At 41.6% G+C, this 21,795-nt stretch overlaps 1 pseudogene; it reads right to left on the reverse strand.

Moving 5' to 3' along the window:
* Positions 1-15,637: 15,637 nt before the first annotated feature.
* On the reverse strand, positions 15,638-21,679 carry LOC146548600 (Ig kappa-b4 chain C region pseudogene; annotated as a pseudogene).
* Between the last annotated feature and the right edge of the window lie 116 nt (positions 21,680-21,795).

Below are 21,795 nucleotides of genomic sequence, written 5' to 3' on the forward strand. Positions count from 1 at the left end.
GATGTGGGAAGTGCCAAATGTTCCTTTGTGTCTCCAAATAAAAATCACAGTACTTCCTCAGATATCATAAATGAATTGGCTTTTGTGAAATAGAAAGCCCAGTGCAATCACTTGTTCCTGAACCAATGGCTTACAGCTAGTGAAGTGTCAGTGACTTCTAAGTTGATCCCTGATCTACATTTTTATGATAATGTTATATAAATAAGTTTTAATATCCTGCTTACAAAAATTTCAGAGGAACATGTAATCTTCTTAAATAGCTCTTGAATGTTGTTAGTTTCACATTCGTGATCAATGAACTCCCCTTGTGCACTGTAGTGCACATGTTGTAAAATTTAAATAAAATTAATTAAAAACAATTTTGTTTTTGTAATGTGTTTATTTTACCGTCCCAACACTTGATTTATCTTAAAAAGAAAAAAGAAAAAAGAAAAAGAAAAAATGAAAATACTTATCAATGCAACTAAACACATTTTGCTATAAATCTAGTTAATTTTAGTTAGTTTTGTGAACATTCATTACAGTTTTGGTTAGTTTTCCTTTTTGTCTTGATTTTATTTCCGTTAACGCAAATTTTCAACTTCTAGTTTTCTTTATTTCATTTGTTTTCTTTAATAATAATAACCTTGCTCTGCACCCTGGAATAAACATAATCAACTTGATCAACATTTTGCTGCGTGTCAATTCACCATCTTATCGATTCAAGTGCTCCATCCTTACGTGGTTTGTGACATTATGTTTATCTAAATCTCCACTTCGTCTCTAAATGTTTGAAGAATTTTTCAAGTTCGGGGTCAAATTTTGAGAATTTGACCATAAGTGAAAGTTATGGCGTTATCACCCCCTTTGGGGATTACCTTTTTCCAGTTTTGATGATATTCCTCCCCATTCTCTATTTTTTGCAAGTACCCCTCTTCGGTGGCGAGAAACTGTTGGTGTGATCAAGCGGGTCCTGTAAAAACAAAAGCTCAGGACAGAACAGTCACCAATCATGTACTTCATTCAAAATTAACATATATTGAACTTCATATTGATCCTCTGAGTGTAATGGTACATTTTAATTTGAATTTCTCAAAGCTAAACACAATAATTTTCTTTATTTCGCTCTGGTTGTTGTGCAGCACCACCCCGCAGCACATGCCCCTGTTATTCTATCTTACTTTTAAATTGTTGACTACTTCAAGAAAGCGCCCAAAAGACGGGGACCAGTGTTTATCATTACATATCTCCATTTTGAGTGTGGCTGTCTATCATTCCCCTGTTATTCATAGACCTCGGTGGAGGGCTTTTTTTTTTTTTGTTTTTTTTTACCTCTATAAAAATTAATTGACTCTTTACAGTGACCCACTATGGTTAATAATAACAACATGTTCAGTCATGAGTGGAATCCAACCTTTTCTTCACTTTAGCATTTAACATTCCCAACCATATAATATGATACATTAATCGAAACACAGTTATTAAACACAATTTTCTTAATGCAAACATCAGTAACTCAAAATTAGCAACCAAAGGGTTAAGTCTGCAGTTCACGCTTCTGTGAAGCTACAGCCTCCCCCTTTGGTCTCTGTCATTCTTCTGTTCTTGCAAACAAAACAAAGCAAGACAAAACCTCCACCCTTCTTCTACAGGCTGGGTGAATTGTCTGTGGACATTCAATAATCCTAAAGTCGGCACCGTTTTTGTCTCAGTATCAAGTCAGTTAAAACTTTTAGTCGTCAGTCCGTGACAGTCCATTCACATGCATACCTCCACACACATTCATACCAGATATTGCTGATAATGGAGTCTCACGCGCAACCTATTCGAGCCTCCCTCACCAGCAAGATGACGTCATCATTTTAAAGGAAACAATTCCTTTTTTTAGGACTGGATTGACTCGCTGCAATCCTTTTAGGCTCAGGACTTCTCATCCGATCAGTGTCCCATATAAGTGAATTTCTCCCAAGCTCATTATAATCATGGAGAAAAAATACTTTGCGACTGTTTTCAATAAGAATATTTTATAGCGCTTTAAAGTTCAATCTCTCAGGCCTGGATTAAAGAGCTGATTTGTTAAATCAGGAACTCACAAAATACCAAAATATCACCACCGGTGGATCACACCTCTCAGATGTTCTTATCTCAGTGCACTGTAACAAAAGCAAAAACAAACATAACCAATAAAACACTCATATAATAACAGATACTGGGGCCCATTGCAAACATGTCCAAAGATCAAACCCTCTTTCTCTCTCTTAGAGAAAGAGAACAATCCAAACCTCACTGATAGAATCAACCTAGTGTCAAACAAAACCCAAAAATCAACCAAAACTTCACACACTATATTGTGTAGGCATACAGGCACTGTAACTCCTTTTTGCACTGACAAAAACATGTTTGATTAACTTAATTCAATAGTGGACACTGGTTACACACAAATGTTTTGCTTTGGCAGAAACTTAAACAACTGAGTCAAATCAACACAACCTTTTCATATTCTCTCCGAAATAAAACTCACATCATTCACTCATGATTTTCGCTCTGTACCACTGCTCCTTATCAGGCTGTGTGAAGCACAATAAACAATTCAGTGGAGGCCTTGAGCCATACACAGACATCACGCACAGACATTGTTTTCACAACCAAACTACTTTAGACCCTGTCTCCTAAATCTACACAAATGCCCTCTGTGTGGCATGAAATGCATTTAACCAATAAACAATCAATGGCTTCTTATTGTTGTAACCGACTCCGTATTTGGATGTTTGTGTGCAGCATTTGTTAGTAAAGCATTCTTCATTGCATCAGCGTGTGTGTGTATCACTTCTCAGTGAATTGAATCAGCATTTCGATTTTTTTGCACGTGTGTGTGTCATTTCTCACTCAATCAACGAATGTATAGGTTCATATGTGTGTTTCTCTTCATTCTGAGTCAATGCATGTAGATGTGTGTGTTTGTGTGGGTGTTTGTGTTCATCACTTTCCTGTTCTGGTGTTCTGGGTAAACCACGGCCTGAAGCGTGCCCTGGGTCCTGCCCTCCTCCTTTTCAGTCCGTTTGCATCCGTTGGTGCTGCTGCTCAAAGTTCTGTCCATACTGGTTCTGGCCCCAGTTGAGGCAGTCCTTTTCTCCAGTGTCCTGCATCTTCTCCTTGTTCTGCTCCTCCTTAACTTGACCCTTTTGCTTCTGTAGCTCCTTCAGGACTTGCTCCTGCTGTTGGAGCTTTTTCGTCAGGTTTGGCGGCCTCCTGCTCCTGCAAGCTCCGGCCTGATTTCAAGTCCTGTGTCTGGGACTCCAAGCCTGATGGGTTCGATTATCAGCCAGCTCCTCCTGAGCCATGGTCAGTTTCTGCTCTGATGCCTTGAGCTCTTACTGAGGGCAGAAACCTCAGTCTTTTCCGTACAGGTCAGATTGAAGTCCATAGATGTTTCCCTTGCTTTGCTCCACGGCCTTTTACGGCTCTGCTGTTCGGCTCTTCTCAGAGTTCAGCTCCTGGCCGAGCCCCGACACCTGTGCCTTCAGCTTATTTTCTCCTGGTGTTTTGTCCATTCTGAGGTGCCTCCTGACCTCAGTTACTCCTCCTGTCTCTGGCACGCCCTTTTTGCTGCCCGATGATCATTGTTGGTCCATCACTGTCCTGCACAGCTTTGATGCAGAGTGGTTAAGGTCAGCATTGTTTTGCTCGGCCTCACTTTTCATCTGGGCTTAATGGGCGTCTCGTCACAGCTCTGTCAGCTGAAGCTGTCTTTTTTCATATGGCAAGAGTGTGAAGAGTGTGTGAGAGGGGTGTGTCCGATCAGGCACAATGCTGGTGGCTTTGCGAATGCCTCGTTTTCCAAATTCAGATTTTTATTTGTCACGTACACAGCAACAGAGGGAACAGTCTGTTGTTGGGATGGCTGAGGTCCTTCACGATCTTCCTGGCCTTGGTCCAGCACCGCCTGCTGTAGATTGAGTGCAGTTCAAGGTGCTCGGAGCGGATGGTGCGCTCAGCTGATCGCACAACCCTCTGTAGAGCTCGTCTGTCCGGCATGGTGCTGTTCCCGAAGCCTTTCTCAGTCTTCTCAGAAAGAAGAGATGCTGACGGAAATCTCCCCGTGTAGTGAAACGGGCCTTGGATTTAACGCTCTCCGTCTCTGCTGCATGAGATCATTTTCCTGCAGCACTGTTGACATTTTCAAGTTTTTGTTGTGGGTCCAGCTGCTTTAGCATTTGGTCAGGGTCACATCAAAGATGGTAGAGGAGAGAGCAAAGATGGTAGGGGAGAGCAGGAGTCCAGGGTCAGCCTCGGCTTTCCGGCAAAGCAGCCTGTAATCAAGCATAAAGAGAAAAAACAAAACAAAAACAAACGAACAGGAAAATGATGTTATTTTGGCTGCGTTATTCAGAGAGGGGAGAAACAACGGGACCAGGCCCTGTGTCAGCCTTCTCTCCCCCTTTTTTTGTTTTTTCTCACCATATAATCCACTCATGACCCACCAAGCTGACAGGACATCACAGGTACATGTTAAAATTCTTAAGATCGTGTTTAAAAGCACAAAAATTGGAATTTTCTTTCATCTGGTAATCACTTGTATTAATCAATCAGCAGAAAACATGTCACAATTTGACTTTTCTAACCACTAAATTTGTCGTGTTATCACTGGTTGGTCAGACCAGTGCCTTTTTTTCAAGTTAAGTTGTTGTCCTGAAACCCAGAGAGTTTATTTGTTAGTAGTGGATAAACTTTATTCTTTAACGGCGGGTGTATGTTAAGTTTCACTGCTTGAAACTTGCTGGAAAATCTTCACGTGTTCATGAATGTAAGCTGTTTCTTGGCTAATTTAACGTTTTTTTTCTCAAACAAGGCATTTCTCTAACATGTGCCTCTCTCTCACATTTCTCTGCTTGTGTGTTTTGTTTCACCTTTTGTTGTGATGCTCCGGACGCCTTCCCAACCTCCACAAGTCTGTTGGCCCCAATTTTATGTTTAAAAGCTTCTCTTAATTTCTCCTTTAATTCTCTGCTAGCTGCTGTCTTTTCCACAGCTGCTGATTCTTGCTGAGTGTGGTTTCCATTACTATAATTTGCTTCAGCTGCTGTGCTTGTGGGGGCAGTTGGTCCAGGCCCGTAGCCACCTGTATCAACACACTGAGAGATTTATTTAATATCATTTTTATCACAATCTTACTCTGCCGGCTGAAGTGCCGGTCTTAATCATGCTCGATTTATCTCTTCTATATCAAAACCCAGCCAAACATCAAACATTCACCCTAGTCATTCATAACCTTATTGGTAATATTATAATCAGCAAAATCAGCGTTTTAATTACAGGCATGTATCATTATTTGCAAATCATAATTATAAAACTCAAAAACACGCTAAACAGCAACAAAAGTCCTCTGTGCACGTCATAGCTCATTTGCATGTTCACACACAGTCTAAAAATAGCTCGCAGCGCTGCAGTGCGCTGTCGTCACACACAGGGTCACACAAAGCTCAGACAAAACTCTTTTATTTTATATTACAAAGACGTCTTATATTTACAATCACTGACAGGCCTGACAGATTCAGCGCCTAACAATTTTGACAAATTTATCATAACGGGTCCAACCGAAGAAAGTTAACTTTTTTGTAATCAATCAACCAGTATCTGTTTCTTCCAGAACAGCCTCTGGCCTAATCTCTAAAGAACCTAAACAATTTCGACAACTTTATCATAACGGGTCCAACCGAAGAAAGTTAACTTTTTTGTAATCAATTAACCAGTATCTGTTTCCACAGTCTCTGGCCTAAATTCTAAAGTCCCTAACTCAATTTAACTTTGTCCAAAAAAGCACATGACACCGTTTCCAACGATGAGGAGACTCGGTAACTCCTAGCTTATTTCAGGATGCCCTGTACCCCACAGATAAGCCAAACTGAACTAACCCTGTTCGACGACAGGTCAAAGCCGCGCGTCCACGGCCAGGAGGGGGCGTAACCCCCGGGCTATGCGCTTCTTAGCAGTTTCCGACTGCCGTCCTATAATAATTTTCACCTAACCGATTTTGACAAATTTATCATAACGGGTCCGACCGAAGAAAGTTAACTTTTTTGTAATCAATTAACCAATATCTGTTTCCTCCAGAACAGCCTATGGCCTAATTTCTAGAACAACACATAGCCAATTCCCTACCAAACTACTTGAGACTTTAACTCAATATCCTGGGACTAAAACCCAATATTTCTTCCTAGCAGTTTCCGACTGCATTAAACACTCATTAAACCATTAATTAACCATTAACCGACTTTAACTGCATAACACACACGGTGATTCTCATCAAAATCAAAACAGACCCTCTACCAGTAATTTCAGTGAGTAGACTTTAATTTAGTCATATCCAATTTGGCACACTTTGGAAATAATTCAACAGGTAGTGCCTTACCTTTAGATAAGCCGGCTTATGCCCACTCACGTCAGACCACTGGCTTGTGCCTGTCCGTTCGACAACCTCGGACCATCCAAACCTCTAACTTCCACCCCAATACCACAGGACGAGCCCCCAAACTGTTACGGATTCAAATATTGGGGATGGAGACAAGAGAAAAAACCACAATAACAACACTGGTCCGGCCGGGTTAAGTCAAACGATGATTTTAATGAACACACGCGTGGGAGATGGACACTGTATGCAGATAGCCTCGGATCTCAAAATGGTGGAGCATTGCTCAAACTCTTATAGCCTCTGGTGCCTCCACCTTATCATAAAACCTAAACATTCACATGCTTTCTCTCACACAGCGCCTAAGCTACGACCTTGGCTCCCCGTCTATCTGCTCCTGCTGAGATGGGGCAGAAAACTCCAGTATATTCTGTTCTCTTCTAATCAGACAAATAAGGCGATGACTTTCTGCGAACAGTATTTCTCATAACTCAGCAGTATAATGCATCATAAAACAATATCATTCATCCACAATAAATCAGCAGTCTAATGTAATGCAAATCAGTTTAACTAATGCAATAGTTATCAGCTTCTTCTAATTCAGGAGAATAATGCCAACTAAAACTACATAATAATTCCCAATCTTTAATTAGGGGTCTAACATGGCATAAAATAATATTATAATCTAACAATGGATTCACTAAAAGTCTTTAAATGTGTTTTGAACAATCATCATCAGATCAACCAAACTCCCTGTTGGAGTCAGTCAGTTCATTTCCATAGAGAGGTACTTTGCATCAGCAGCACCATGCTCCAGTGCTCTGGGAGAGTTTATAGTCCTGAGAGTTGAACACTGGATGACTGACAGCTGTCCTTCATCACAACAGAAGCCACAGAAATCCTCCTTATCAAAAACATGACTTTGATCTGCGTCCTCATCTGGACTCTCCTCTGCTGCTGCTTCACAGGTAAAGTCCAGAGAATCAAACTCCTCTCCTCTATCAACATCTGTCCCTCTGAAATGAAGCCCACAAAACCATGAAGCTGCTTTATGTTTTTGTCTCTGTGTCCTCAGAGTCCAGAGGACAATATACAGTGACTCAGCCTGGAGCAGTGAGCTCTGCTGTGGGAGGAACTGTCACCATAAAATGTACAACTGGACAGAATGTTTGGAGCTCCAACCTTTTATCCTGGTACCAACAGAAAGATGGAGGAGTTCCCAAACTGTTCATTTACTATGCTACCACTCGAGCATCAGGGATTCCAGATCGTTTTACAGGCAGTGGATCAAACAAAGATTTCACTCTGACCATCAGTCAGATTCAAACTGAAGATGCAGCAGTTTATTACTGTATGGGTGGATTTGATAGCAGCTACTGGGAACTGCGCACACAGTGAAAAGCCGTCGTACAAAAACCTCCCTCAGTCAGACTGAACAGAAGGTGAAGTGACTGCTGTGCCTGGAAGATACTGCAGAGACTGATACAGTTCACTGAGGACACACACACACACACACACACACACACACACACACACACACACACACACACACAGCTTTTCAGGCAACTTTCACAAAATGCAATGATATTCAAATCTCATAATCACATCAATTTAAACCAGGACCTTTTTGTTTTCTATTAAATAAATATTAGTGTTTTTATTTTTTTATTTTCGATAAAGTCAAAAATATTTAAAGTCTTGTAAAAACAATGAGTCTCCAAACACTTTTCAGATGGCTGATCCCCAATCAAATAGCAATAATGCTAATACTGATATCAAAAATATTCATTAAAGGCAGAAAATAGTTTGTATTCAGTCTGAAAATGTACAAATTGCAACATTACTTCATTGTTTACTTTGATGCTGTTTATTAGTTGTATCTCAATACTGGTACGACCTTTTTGACAACACAAAATATTTGCTTCATTCATTAAAATGTTGAAATAATCAGTTTTAATAAGCTGTGAAAAATCAAGGGAGAAAATTAATGATTAATAAATATAATATTTTTATTTACAAACATTATCATTGTTATCAAGATAATACATAGGAATACAAGTTATTTACAAAGAAACACGATTTACTGTGTGTTAACACAGTAAATCTAATTAGCCTGTTGATTTATCCATTATATGTCTTTTTTTCTTTTTTTTTAACTAGTTTATTTATTTCAATGAATCAGTCTGTTTGTAACCAGATCAAAACTGTTGTTTAATAAAATGTGTTAAATGTTTTTTTGTTTTTTTTTAAATCCATGTTAATGTATTTATATACATATATAACAAACAGCAGAAATAACAGGACATGTTCTGTTGAAAAATCTTTATTGTTGTAAAATATTGAGACAAGTTCATAAAACAGGCAACAAAGAGATGAAGAATAAAGAGACTGAGATTGAAAAAGACTGCAGACTGAGAGCTTTAGCAAATTTAAACAACAACAACAACAACAACGTCATGTCCCCAGTGAATCAGCTCAGGACTGTCTGCTGCACCCCGGGGCTCCTGCTCACTTCACAATCAATGCTGCTGCATCTGCGGCCGTCAACGATCCAGGACAGACTCCAGTCTGAGGGGAAGCCCTTGTTGGCCAAAATTCGTTTACAAACACAACTCACTAAAACAATTTTCTGCATAAACAGAGATATTTACTATACAATTAACCTTAATCTGAAACCAAGGAAGATGATGCAGAAGAATTTTTATTCATGTAAAATTTAGTTTATCCACAACTTACTGTGAAGATCATACAAAGAAAAATCATTGAAGGAACTGGTTTATCAACAGCAAGTAGGTAAAAATTTCAAACACAAATTTAGACATAAATTTCTGTCAGCCTCCCTGTGATATCAGGAAAAACAACAAAATAAAGTTTGGATGTTTTTTATCTCACCCAACAGCCAACAACTGAAGCAAATATAACATATTATTGTTGGAGATTTTGCGCTCAAAGAGCATTTGTTAACTGTCTATAAATTCTACAGGGTTCATGTGTGTCACATGCTAAATATGCTGTGAAAAACTTTTTTTAAACAAGTCCTGCTGGAGTCAGATGATTTCCATAGAGAGGCACTTTGCATCAGCAGCACCATGCTCCAGTGCTCTGGGAGAGTTTATAGTCCTGAGAGTTGAACACTGGATGACTGACAGCTGTCCTTCATCACAACAGAAGCCACAGAAATCCTCCTCATCAAAAACATGACTTTGATCTGCGTCCTCATCTGGACTCTCCTCTGCTGCTGCTTCACAGGTAAAGTCCAGAGAATCAAACTCCTCTCCTCTATCAACATCTGTCCCTCTGAAATGAAGCCCACAAAACCATGAAGCTGCTTTATGTTTTTGTCTCTGTGTCCTCAGAGTCCAGAGGACAGATCACAGTGACTCAGCCTGGAGCAGTGAGCTCTGCTGTGGGAGGAACTGTGAGCATCAAGTGTACGACCAGTCAGAATGTTCATGGCACCTACTATTTAGCCTGGTACCAACAGAAAGATGGAGGAGTTCCTAAACGTCTCATTTACTACACTAGCAATCGAGAATCAGGGATTCCAGATCGTTTTACAGGCAGTGGATCAAACTCTGACTTCACTCTGACCATCAGTGGAGTCCAGGCTGAAGATGCAGCAGTTTATTACTGTCAGAGTTTTCATGTTATCAACAGTCAGCATGTGTTCACACAGTGAAAAACAGTCGTACAAAAACCTCCCTCAGTCAGACTGAACAGAAACTGAAGTGACTGCTGCAGCTGGAAGATACTGCAGAGACTGATACAGTTCACTGAGGACACACACACACACACACACACACACACACACACACACACACACACACACACTGACAGATACTCGCTGTTATCTCTTAAACAACTACCATCATTTTTTGCGTAGTAAGGAAAAGTGGAAGAAAGTCTAGAGAATCTCCTCTTGCTTGAAAAATGATGATAAAGAAAGCTGGGCCGTGTATTGAAAAAAGCTTAGCTATGACCTTTGAACTCAGCTTGAAAATATTGAAATATAGAGAACTGAAAAATCTCATCAACTTGGCTTAAAAGAGTAAAAAACAGTGTAAATATCATTGTTGATAAAAAAAAACTTTTAAGAGTAAATGTAACAACTCCTTTCATTTTATTTTTATTAATCTTTGTTTGATAATGTCAGAAAAAAGCTTATATTATAAAAACATTACATTATAAAAGAAAAGTTTTTATTTAAAAAGCTTATATTTTATGATTTCAAAATGTTTGTATGCAGTGCCACTAATACTCTTGATAAATAAACATTTTGAATATCTTGTAAGTTTTTAAACATTCCCAGAAAACAACTTAATACAGCACAATTCAGTATAGATACAAGTATGGTATTGTCTTGATTATTATTTGCTCAGTGCTGTGATGAACAAGTTAATCCATTAACAGGTATACAGAACAAAGTTACGGTGCACAGACGCTCTGCTGATGATATATGATAAACTTTTCAGATTGGAGTGGTAAAGGAATCAAATATTTAGAACATATATTAGAAGGAACAGAATTTATCCCATTTGACAGACTAGTTACACAATATGGGATCAACAGGAAAAGATTTTTAGAATATCAACAAATTAAATCCATAGTAAAAAAGAAATTCAAACCGGGTCAAGTTGAACTACAAACACCACCAAGTGTGGTTCAATTTCTTACTCTTAAAACCCCCAAATTACTTTCCAAAATTTACAGAATGCTTTCTAAAACAGATGAATCAATATCACTTCCTATTGCAAAGTGGGAAGCGGATTTATCAGTCAGTTTAGACCAAAACTTCTGGTCTCAGATTTGCTTAAAAACCTTTAAATTGATTAAAAATCCCAGTCTGCAATTAATACAATACAAAATACTACATAGAGTGCACTATACAGGTCATCGGATGTTCAAGATGGGCTTTACATCTTCCAACAACTGCTCACACTGTCAAAGCAATACACCAGAAAATTACATTCACGCTCTTTGGTTCTGTCCACCAGTGCAGAAGTTTTGGCGCGAGATATGTGAGGACTTATCGAAGTGTCTGAAATGTAACATTCCAACTTCCCCCTTAGTGTGTTTGTTGGATGCATAGCCAAGAAAACAGTCCTCATGAACTGGAAAAATAAAAACAATCTTAATTCTAACCAATATAGAAATTATCTATTAGATTACATTAGTTTTGATACAGCCTCTGCCACCACATCAGATCAATTGCTCTGGGCTCCTTTGATCGGCTCCATCACCTAGTGGGGGGTCATAGTCTGGTCCTGCCTTCAATGTTGTGATTGGTGTGGGGGTAGGGACAGGCTTAGGGCGTCAGGGGGTTCCCCGGAGGCATCTTCCTTGGGGGGCTCAACCCGGGGTAGCGGTCATGTCCGGTTGGGGGCTCTGTTGGCTCTCAGGTGACTGTTTCCTCGCGGCTGCGTGCAGCGGGGCTAGGGGAGGGTCTGTGCTGACGGACGTGGGTTACTGACCTGGTAGCCTGGCTGCCCCTGGGTGGGTCCGGGATGGGCGTGAGGTTCTGGTGGCGCTCCGTCTCTAGGCTGGGGCCCTTGCCGGGCCTTGGGGGCTTGGGTCCTGGTAGGTGTGTTGCCAGGGTTGTGGGCGGGTGGGTGCATGGGGGCCCGGCCCTGGCGCAGGGTGCCGCCGGTGTGTCGAGCCACCTGGGGGGCTCTTCAACCGGTGGGGGAGATTGACACATCTTGCAGGAGCTTTCCTCTCCTCAGGAACTCTCTGCAGGAGGGGGAGATACAGGAGAGGTGGAGGAAGATCTCAGCCTGGGCGTCTATTGTCTCATGTAGTCTGGAAGATGAGTGGTGGGGGGGTGGGCGCAGTTTTCTCTGTGGTGGGGTTGGGTGGACTGTCCCGGGCTCTGTGGGGCCGGGAGGCGCTGCTGCACTGGGCCGCGGTCTGGATGGGCCTGGGCCCCCTTTCCCTGGCGGGTCGCGGAGTATGGGGGTGCCTACTGGGGTCAGCGGGGGAGCTGGCCCCAGGGAGGGGTCACCTGCCCCTCCCTACCTTCCCTCCCCATCTCCAGCTGCCTCCCTCTTCCCGCTCCACCACAACCACCCACACATGCAGGGCCTTGGAGTAGGGGTATGTCACCAGGGTGCAGAGGAGGCTATCCCCCCCCTCTGTCCCCTTCTGGCTGCCTCTGCCTCAATTTTATCTCACAACTTAGACATTCACATTACTCACACTCTCATTACACATACATATAGGATCTTGGGGGTGGGCACGATACACGGAGTCCAAGTTACCATCAGGGTGTACACCTCACCCCTGGTGTCGTTGCCCACCTCTCAATTTTAAATACACGTAGACATCGAGGGCTAGCAGGAGGGACCATGCGCTTACCTGCTGCTCTCTGGCAGGTAGCTCCATGCCCTCCTGGGTTTTAAATGCACCTTAGAACACACATGCATCAACACTACAATGAGCGGGTGGGGGGAGGTTTGGAGTCTTCTCTCACCCCCGTTATCTGCGGCCTGCTGGAGCGGGAGGGCCGGGAGGAGGAGTTGGCCGTCCGACTGCGGTCTGGGGTGTGGGCCTCCCTGCTGCTGCGGAGTCGGGGCGGTCTGCCTCTCCCCACCGCAGGGAAAAGGGTAACACCACCTGGGTCTGGGTGCAGTTCCCGCCTCCAGGGGCAAGGGTACCTAGACCCGGTTTGTAGAGTACGCTTGGGGAGTGTGATCGTGTGTACAGCGTCTCTTTATGTCTGTCTCCACGTCGGTTGAGTGTGAAGTGCACATGAGAGCATGAGGGTGGGAATGGATGTTTGTGTCTGTGTGTGCCTGTATGTCTGTGTCTATATGTCAGGTTGGGTATCAGACGCCACCTCTCTGGGGACATCTCAGGCCCTCCAAGGTTTGGAGGCCTATCTCCCCCCACCACCAGTTCCCCTGCCAGTGGCGGACTCCCTCAGACATCGGTGCGTTGGTGGTTCTTTGTATCTGGGGATGGGCATCCAGGTACACGCCGGCTCACTCCTTGGCGGCCGCTTATCGGGGCCTGGATCCTGGGGCTCGCTCGGGCCACTTTGGAGGTGGGGTGCCCCCGGCCTCTCGGCCTGGGGCTCGGTCACTCAGGCACAGCTGGCTGCCGGCGGAGCTCACGGGCACGTCACTGCAACCCCCCTGGCTTCTGCTCCGCGGCTGCTGGGTGAGTCCTCATCTGGGACTCTCCTCAGCTCTTTCTGGGACAGTGGCGCGGCTGCCCCTCTGTGGGTCTTCCTTGGTCTCTTGTGTTCTGGGGGCCTCTGGATGTCTGGAGTTTTGATCTCCTCCATACCTGCTTCATGCCCTGGAGGACGGGGCTGTGGCCCCCCCACACCCTCTAGCAGATTATTACATGAAGGAACCTTTTAAAAAAACAAGCGCGTCCATGCTCACAGGTGTACACACGGGTGATCACACCCACAAACTACACCCTTTTTGGCTCCTACCTCAAAGCACACTGTGTTCTGTTGATCGTATGTGCTGCACAATAATGTTTAATATTTAGTATTTACTGTCATATTCCCATATATCATTGTGATGTTGTTTATTCTATTACTCTTGTTCTCTTCTGCTTCCTTTCTTTTTTTCTTTCTCAACAGGTGATCCAGGTGATTGATATATGCATTTTTTTTTCTCTGCCCGTTCTGTTGGTTTTTGTCTTTTGCCCTTCTCCCCTGTCCCTCTTCTCAGCTGTTTCTCTTTCCCTCTTTCTTTCTCCCCTTCTTTCCCCCAGTCAAGTCTGTCCCGTATTCAGCAAGTGAAAATAAAATAAACAATAAAAGGTGAATCAAATGGACCATTACGGCAAGGCTGGGATGGTCAATTTGGTAAAGTAAATCCGTTGGGCATCTTTCTTTGCCTTTAGACAACAATTCTGATGGCAAAAGAGCCAAACGGGACAGGCAAAAAGAAAAAGAAAAAAAACAATGAATAATTCCAATAATGTCACGATCTGCAGCAGCAGATTGTGTGGAGCGGAGAGTGAGAGGACCCAAAATCAGACACGTGGAAACAGGATGGAATTTACCAGAAAGCGAGGCGTTCATTGAGACTGCATGAAAAATACAAAGCAAAGGAAAAACAGGACTAAGACACAAATACCTAAACTGGGCAAAAACCAACACTGTGAATGTCGTGCATGAAGCATGAAACATGAAAGCTGTAACTTCAATAACTCTGATATTCTTTATTATTAACTGGGAGAAAAAGTGCCGACTCAGTCTTTTGTTCCAGGACAGACTGTCTCTGTCAGATGTAAAACCAGCAAGCGTCCTCCTGACAGACCGTGGTCTTTTTCTTGTGTTAAGAGGTTTAGTGAAGTGAGTTTCTCATTTTGCTGTGAACACTAGAAGAGATTAACTTCTATATAAGTTGATTAAAGCAGACCTGTAGTCTCTCATCTGCCTGCATTCCTGTGTTTGTTCTGTTAGTCTGTTCTTAACATCATGTCCACTGTCGAGCTCAATTCTGTCGTCATTATGTGAGTCCAGTTGTTGTCTCGCTGCCTTCTGTGAGTTACTCAGCCTCTGTTTTGTGTGCTTTAACTCTCAGACTCCTGATCTCCACCTCATCCTGACAATTAGAGATCCTCAGCTAAGTCTCCACCTGCTTCACCTCTGCCACCACCAGCTTCTAGACTCTTCTCTGCTTTGGTGCTTCACAACAGTTTCACTGCCAAATAGTTCATTAATCAAACTTCAGTAAATCTTCACTTAAACTTGATTTAAATTATCTCTGTTTAAACATACAGATGACACCCTGCTCTTTAATTTTACTTATTAGGTTTTAGATCAGATTAAAATGTAGATCATAAAACAGCTTTGAGACTAGAAATTATGAAGAGCACACAGATAATCTATGGTTGACATGACCTCAACAGCTTATAGAGAAATATTTAATATGTGGATTAAAAAATATATTTAACCATTTTCACTGCACATTACACTTGATGTGTCTGTTTACATTTTTATTTTGGTCTGTTTTACAAATATTACAAAATCTTAATTTTTTAATGTGCATTTATTAAACTCACAGAGTCAAAGAACATGTTTTCTTGGTACATTTTTATTCTTTTAAGAGTTTGAAATATCAGCTTTACAACAGACACAAAAGGATGAAACTAGAGGAGATTGTTGCTCTGATTGTTGTCATTATGAGATGGAAACATGACTGTTTGATGAGTTTATTTTTTAAATCTGCAAACACAAAGAAACAAAGAGACAGAAGAAAATCAACATCAAAGACTCAGTGATTGACATCAGGACTGGGAACACTGGTCTCTCCTCAGTATCTCTGAGACCGGAGTCTGGGAGCCCTGGGTGGCCTCACAGGTCACAGAGCCCACCTTCCCCCACTGGTCTGCAGTGAGCGTCAGGGTGCTGCTCCAGCTGTAGAGGCCGTCATTCTGCAGCACTCCAGGAGTCCTGCTCTCCTCCCCTCTGATGCTGCTGCTGCCACTGCTGTCGCTCGTCTTCCAGGACAGACTCCAGTCTGAGGGGAAGCCCTTGTTGGCCACACACATGAGCGTGGCCTTCCCCTGCTCCAGCTCCTTGTTGGAGGGACCCAGCACCTTCAGGGCGGGGCGGGTATCACCTAGGAAACACCAATCAGCTTAGAGGACAGGAACCACAATTTGAATTTCTCCGTTAAGAAGTTTCTGTCAGGTGTTTTTTCTGCTCCACCAGTCATTCACTCACACATTGTTTCACTTCCCTTTAAGAAACCTCTCATGCATATCAGCACAGAGAGAATCATCACACAGTTTGAGCTGAAATATGTTCAAACTACACTGGAAATAAAAGAAGCAGATGTGGAAACATTTACAGCAGAAGTTTGGCTTTAAAATGATTAGAAGTCTAAATCATGGACGACTGAAGACATTAGTGGACACAAGCACAGAGCAGCTACTCATTCATGTAGATTTGAAATGTTATTGAACAGCTCACATGATTTCAAACTAAATCTGAAACATCTGACACGATAAAAACATCAGAAAGCAAACTTTGACTCATCAAACAGCAGCTGATGTGGTGGAAATTTACAAACTAATCATAAGATGATGAAGTTTACTCTTGTCTACATTTTACTGTGACAGAAATGTAGATTAAACAAGAGAAACTCGCAGAGCTCATCTGAATTAGTCCAGTAAAAAGGACAAACATCAAACACTAAATTATTTAAAAAAAATACTTTTCTCTCATCTAAGCAGCCTAACAAGTAGTTATTAAATAAAATGATACAATATTTAATAATAAACACAGTTTAATTAACTTACTTCCAACATCCAGTCTGGTTCCTCCACCAAAAGTCCACCACAGTGATACAAACTGATTGAGGCGCCGTACAAAAACCTCTGACTGTAGAGAGACACGGCTCTCTGACTCTGTCAGACTGAACTAAACCTACAAGCCCTCAAAATACAACTTTACCATCAGAACTACAAATAATAATTAATACTATGAAACATCCCAGATTTTCATTGGAAATTGTCCTGAGTGTCTGAATATTCATTTCCAAAGCTGACTTTGTTTCTTAGGACAAAATTTATGAATAAAATAATTAATCAGTTACACAAAAAGTTTCCTAGCCTTTCATATTAAATGAAATTAAAGAAAATACAATTAAATTAAAGAGAAAAAAGACATAGAAGTAACTTTGTTTTTGACTTACTTCCAACATCCAGTCTGGTTCCTCCACCGAACGTGTACCACAGTGATACAAACTCATTGAGGCGCCGTACAAAAACCTCTGACTGTAGAGAGACACGGCTCTCTGACTCTGAGACAAACAAACTCAACAAAATCATTCACTGTTTGTATCATTTTGTCAGCTCATGTGAAAACTGAAAATATTACAGTGCATCACATTTAAATAATGAATAATTTATTTGGAATGTAAAACTTTTGACTTTGATTTCTTGGGACTTTTTCCATCCATCCATCTTCATCCGCTTTATCCGAGGCCGGGTCGCGGGGGCAGCAACCTAAGCAAAGAGACTTGGGACTTTTTCTGATATCAAAATCTGAGAATAACAGAGTGGATCCAATTTACAGAAATGTAAATGTTAATTAATATGCATCAGTGTAAATGAAGACTTTGTGATTTCCTACATTTTTAGAGACTATATTCATAAATATAGAAAAATCAGATATATTTGTGTTTGATGCTCTGATAAACTGGCTGATCCACTCCATACAAAGATGCATATATATTGACAAAGGACACAAACATACAACGGTACTGAGCCAGCACTGAACAGCAAGACTAAGGCTACGTTCACACTGCAGGCGAAAGTGCATCAAATCCAACTTTTTTGACCCTAAGCGACTCATATCCGATCATGGTATGACAGAACAGCACAAATCCAATATTTTCCAAATCCGATCTAGTTCACTTTCGTATGTGGTACTGAATCCGATACATATCTGACGTTTTAGAAAGCGACTGCTGTGTGAATGGTCATGTTGCATTAAATCCGTCTTTTACATCACTGACACAAGACAGGTGCCAATTATCAGCGCCAGAATAGACAAACGAGAAAGCATGACAGCGGAAACTGGAGACGGAGCGAGTCAATGGACAAAAACTGAGGTTTTCGACTTTATTAGCATATGGGGAGACAATTCTATTCAAGCTAAACAACACGGAGGTAGCAGCCACTGCTCCAAACAAGGCCATTGTTAAAGCACAAGCTCTCTTTTTTCTCAGTGTCCTTCATTCTCTAATTAATTTGTAAAATTCTGTTGGCTGTGCAAAAGTTGATAGACTGCTGCAACAACACCTACTAGCTCTGTAGCCGCCATTTTTACTTCCGTAAACAGAGCGCGTTGTGTGTGACGTCTTCTTTTGCTCATGCGGGCCGATTCGAGGGCCGTGAACCGTTCACAGTAGAGTGCGTTTGATGTCACATTTTATTTGTAGTGTGAACAACCAGACAAAAAAATCGTAATTGAGCATTAAGACCTGCAGTTTGAACATAGCCTAAGACTGTGAACTCTACTGGAGGGATGAAGGCCATTTATGGGCTCAAATTGTGGTCATAAATATTTTGTACTTGTGAATCAAATGCATAGTTGTGAACTGAGTTTTGTAACCTTGTAAACCAAAATATGTGAAAGTTTTATGTTTGTGCATCTACAGATAAAAATTTGTGTGTGTGTCAAAAATATACACGAGTTATAATTTTTGTTTGTTGAGGTCTGGTTACAGATATAAAGCAAAAAACTATGTGCAAATCTCTGCGCTCATGTGTGTGACTCTCAACTTACAAATTTTGACCCGATTTTTCTTCCTTTCAGCTAATTGGTCAATGTCATGTCAATCACAAATTTAACAATTCAATCAGAGAACAGATGGGTTTGGCTGTCGGAGGGGCGCTTTACTGAGCTTCAGGTCCTGGAAGGGTAATACAGTTGGAAGCTGGAGGATCACTATATAAATATCAGATAAGCTTCATACAAACTAGGTCGCTTAATGATAGCTGTTGAAAGCATAAAGTTGTGGTATACCAGCAGTCAGAACTACCACTGCTTTTCTAGTACGCCAGTTATCTTAGCCACAGTTTCTCATGAATGAACATCATGTTTCCATGTGTAATTTGACATTTTTGGGAAGTTTTTTCTTTTTATCATTATTGTTATCCTTTGCATATGGAAGTTTAGGCTATGAGGACGATTGGAGATGAACAAAAATGTTGATGTAATATATACAGAATGTCAGAAAAGAAAAGTCTGTTATTGATGTGATTAGCAGAGTAATCCAAAGAGCGGGAATGTGCTGGAAATTTATTTTATTTTATGAATTTGTCACATGTTTTAGTAATATCACTTTTGGGTCACTTCAAGGTTCACATGTGGGGAAGCATTCAGCTTTTACTCTATTGCACAAAGTCAGACATCGTGAGAAAGTTGGTGACACCCAGAGGGGGAGAATTCAACAGGTGGTGAAGTCTTTTGTTAATAAGGTCTTTGAGGATGGGGAGAAGAGGCAAGGAGCAGTCTCTATGTGACACTGGAAGAGGAGACAAGGTTCTAAACTCTCTCTCTCTCTCTCGGACGAGACAAGGGTGAGAACAACAACTGTTTGACTGTATTTAAAGAGGGCTGTGCCATTCATCTTCAGGCTACGTCCACACTAGCCCAGATAGATTTGAAAACGGTGTTTTCATCTGAAAACACTTCACGTCCACACTAGGGTTTTCAGTTGTTTTCACAGAGTTGCGGGTCCACGCATGTGTGAAACGCAAGAAGATTCGACCTGCTTCATTTCTGTCTGCCGCGTATTTACTTTCCAGCTCTTTAAACGTCACAGCAAAATGTTGAGGAAAAGCACAGAGTTTTTTAAATGGACTAACAAGGAGGTGGAGTTGTTGCTGCGAGTAACACAAAAGTACAAAGTTGCAAAAGCGAGTAAGAGTTAAAGAATTTGAAGAAAAGCAATCTGGAGCATGTACAGACTGATATGAGTCTTAATAGAGCAAACAAAACAACTGCTGTATAATGCCCTCCGCTATCTTAGTTTAATTGGTCAAATGACTGCATCACATGACTAACATGCATCATCGTTTTAGAAAGTCTCCGTTTTCGCTGTCCGCACATGATGCGAACACACCATTTTCAAATGTATGCATTTTCGAGAGCGCAGCATTTTCCTTGAGTGAAAACGTTGTCTCAGTGTAGACGGGACGCCAAAACAGAGAGAAAACGATGTGTTTTCCAATGAAAACACATTAGTGTGGACGTAGCCTTAGAGACTGCGTTTCAGTGCCCCACTGAATGTCCTCTCTCTCACCTGCTTGGGAATTAAAAGGTGTTGGCTACTGCTCATCGTGTCTGTGGACTGTTAATGAAATTTCCATGACATCATTCTGCAGTGACAAAGTGAGGTAAGTAACTCACAACAAAAGAGCAAAAACTGAACAAGTGTTTGTTTACATTGTTGAGTCAACATTGATTATAAAACCTTCGGTGCTCTTTGGCACTGATTCTGCTGTTTGTTCTAAAGTCTTATAATTATGATTATGTCGCCTCATTCAGTGTCAATGATGGTGATGATACAGGAGGATAAAGGTGAGCTCTAACACATCTGTTCAAATTCATACAGCGTTCACATCCCCTCACTGTAGGGGTCGAGTTATATTTTTCCTTAACACCAGAAAAAGTCGCCAGATTTGTCGCTAGTCGCTTTTTAGAAAAAAAGTCGCTAAGGGGGTCTGAAAACTTGCTAAAAATAGCTACAAAGTCGCTAAGTTGGCAACACTGGACTGACGTTTAGTCCTTTTACAGCATCCTGCCATGCGATTGCATTTGCCCCTAACCATTGGGAACCCTCACATTAACTTTTATCGAGTGGAAAAAAGTCCTCGGTTAGCGTTCGTCCTCCAGCTTCACTGTTTATGTTATGCTAACATAGCTTTGTCGTGCTAGCGATCACGTAGCACATCATTATATACCAGGTAGTCCAACTTCAGTAACCCTACAAACGTCACTGCTGTTTACTTTCCTGTCTTTGTTTATGTTGGAAGTGATAGCAGAGCTGTACGTTTTAATTTGTTTCATAAATCTCTCAGTCAGAACATGGTGTAATATATTTAGATGGAAGTCTAAATATAAATTCTGTTTTCATGGATGGACGTTAAATTTAATTGTTATACCTGGTAGAGCAGCCACACTGATCATTTTATTAAAGATGAAAGAATTTATAAAGTATTTCAACTCTCAGTAATACTGCAGTGATCATTTGACTTAAGGACCTGCAGCGGAGTTTGGGCCCAGACATGGCTAACGACGTCAGACTTAAAGAACGGATACACAACATGAGGCGAGAGAAGGAGAAAAAAGCTCCACCCAGACTGAGCTCCTGATGGGTGAACAGTTTGAGGACAGAAAAAAATCCACCTCAGCACAAAAGCACATGAATCTTAATACACCATAGAAGCACATGACAAGAAACAGGCATGAGTAAGGGGTGAGAGTAAGTCGGTGTAGACAGCACATCCGGTCCTGCAGCATGGGCTGGGACTAGACCCGCCGTCTGACCTCAGCCTTGGAGATAAGCGTTCAAAGGTGTTTGGAATCCAGGATGGGGGACACAGGATGGGAACGAAGAGTCTACAGAGTCTGTCATCAGAAACAGAGTTTTTTTGTTGGTCATCTCCAGCCTTGAGACCACAGCTGGCGCCGATATGGTAGCCACATGAAAAGATGGTAGTTTCCTTTAGTGCAAACAACTGCATGTCAATTTTACAGTCGCTCTCAATGTTTATCAATCTCCCGTTGGAGATTTTGCGCTCAAAGACCATTTGTTAACTGTCTATAAATTCTACAGGGTTCATGTGTATCACATGCTAAATATGCTGTGAAAAACTTTTTTTAAACAAGTCCTGCTGGAGTCAGTCAGATCATTTCCATAGAGAGG

Source organism: Mchenga conophoros, linkage group LG22, assembly GCF_057382185.1.
Source record: "Mchenga conophoros isolate Kocher_MC1m ecotype Shallow Benthic linkage group LG22, M_conophoros_male_GT1.1, whole genome shotgun sequence".
Lineage (NCBI taxonomy): Eukaryota > Metazoa > Chordata > Actinopteri > Cichliformes > Cichlidae > Mchenga > Mchenga conophoros.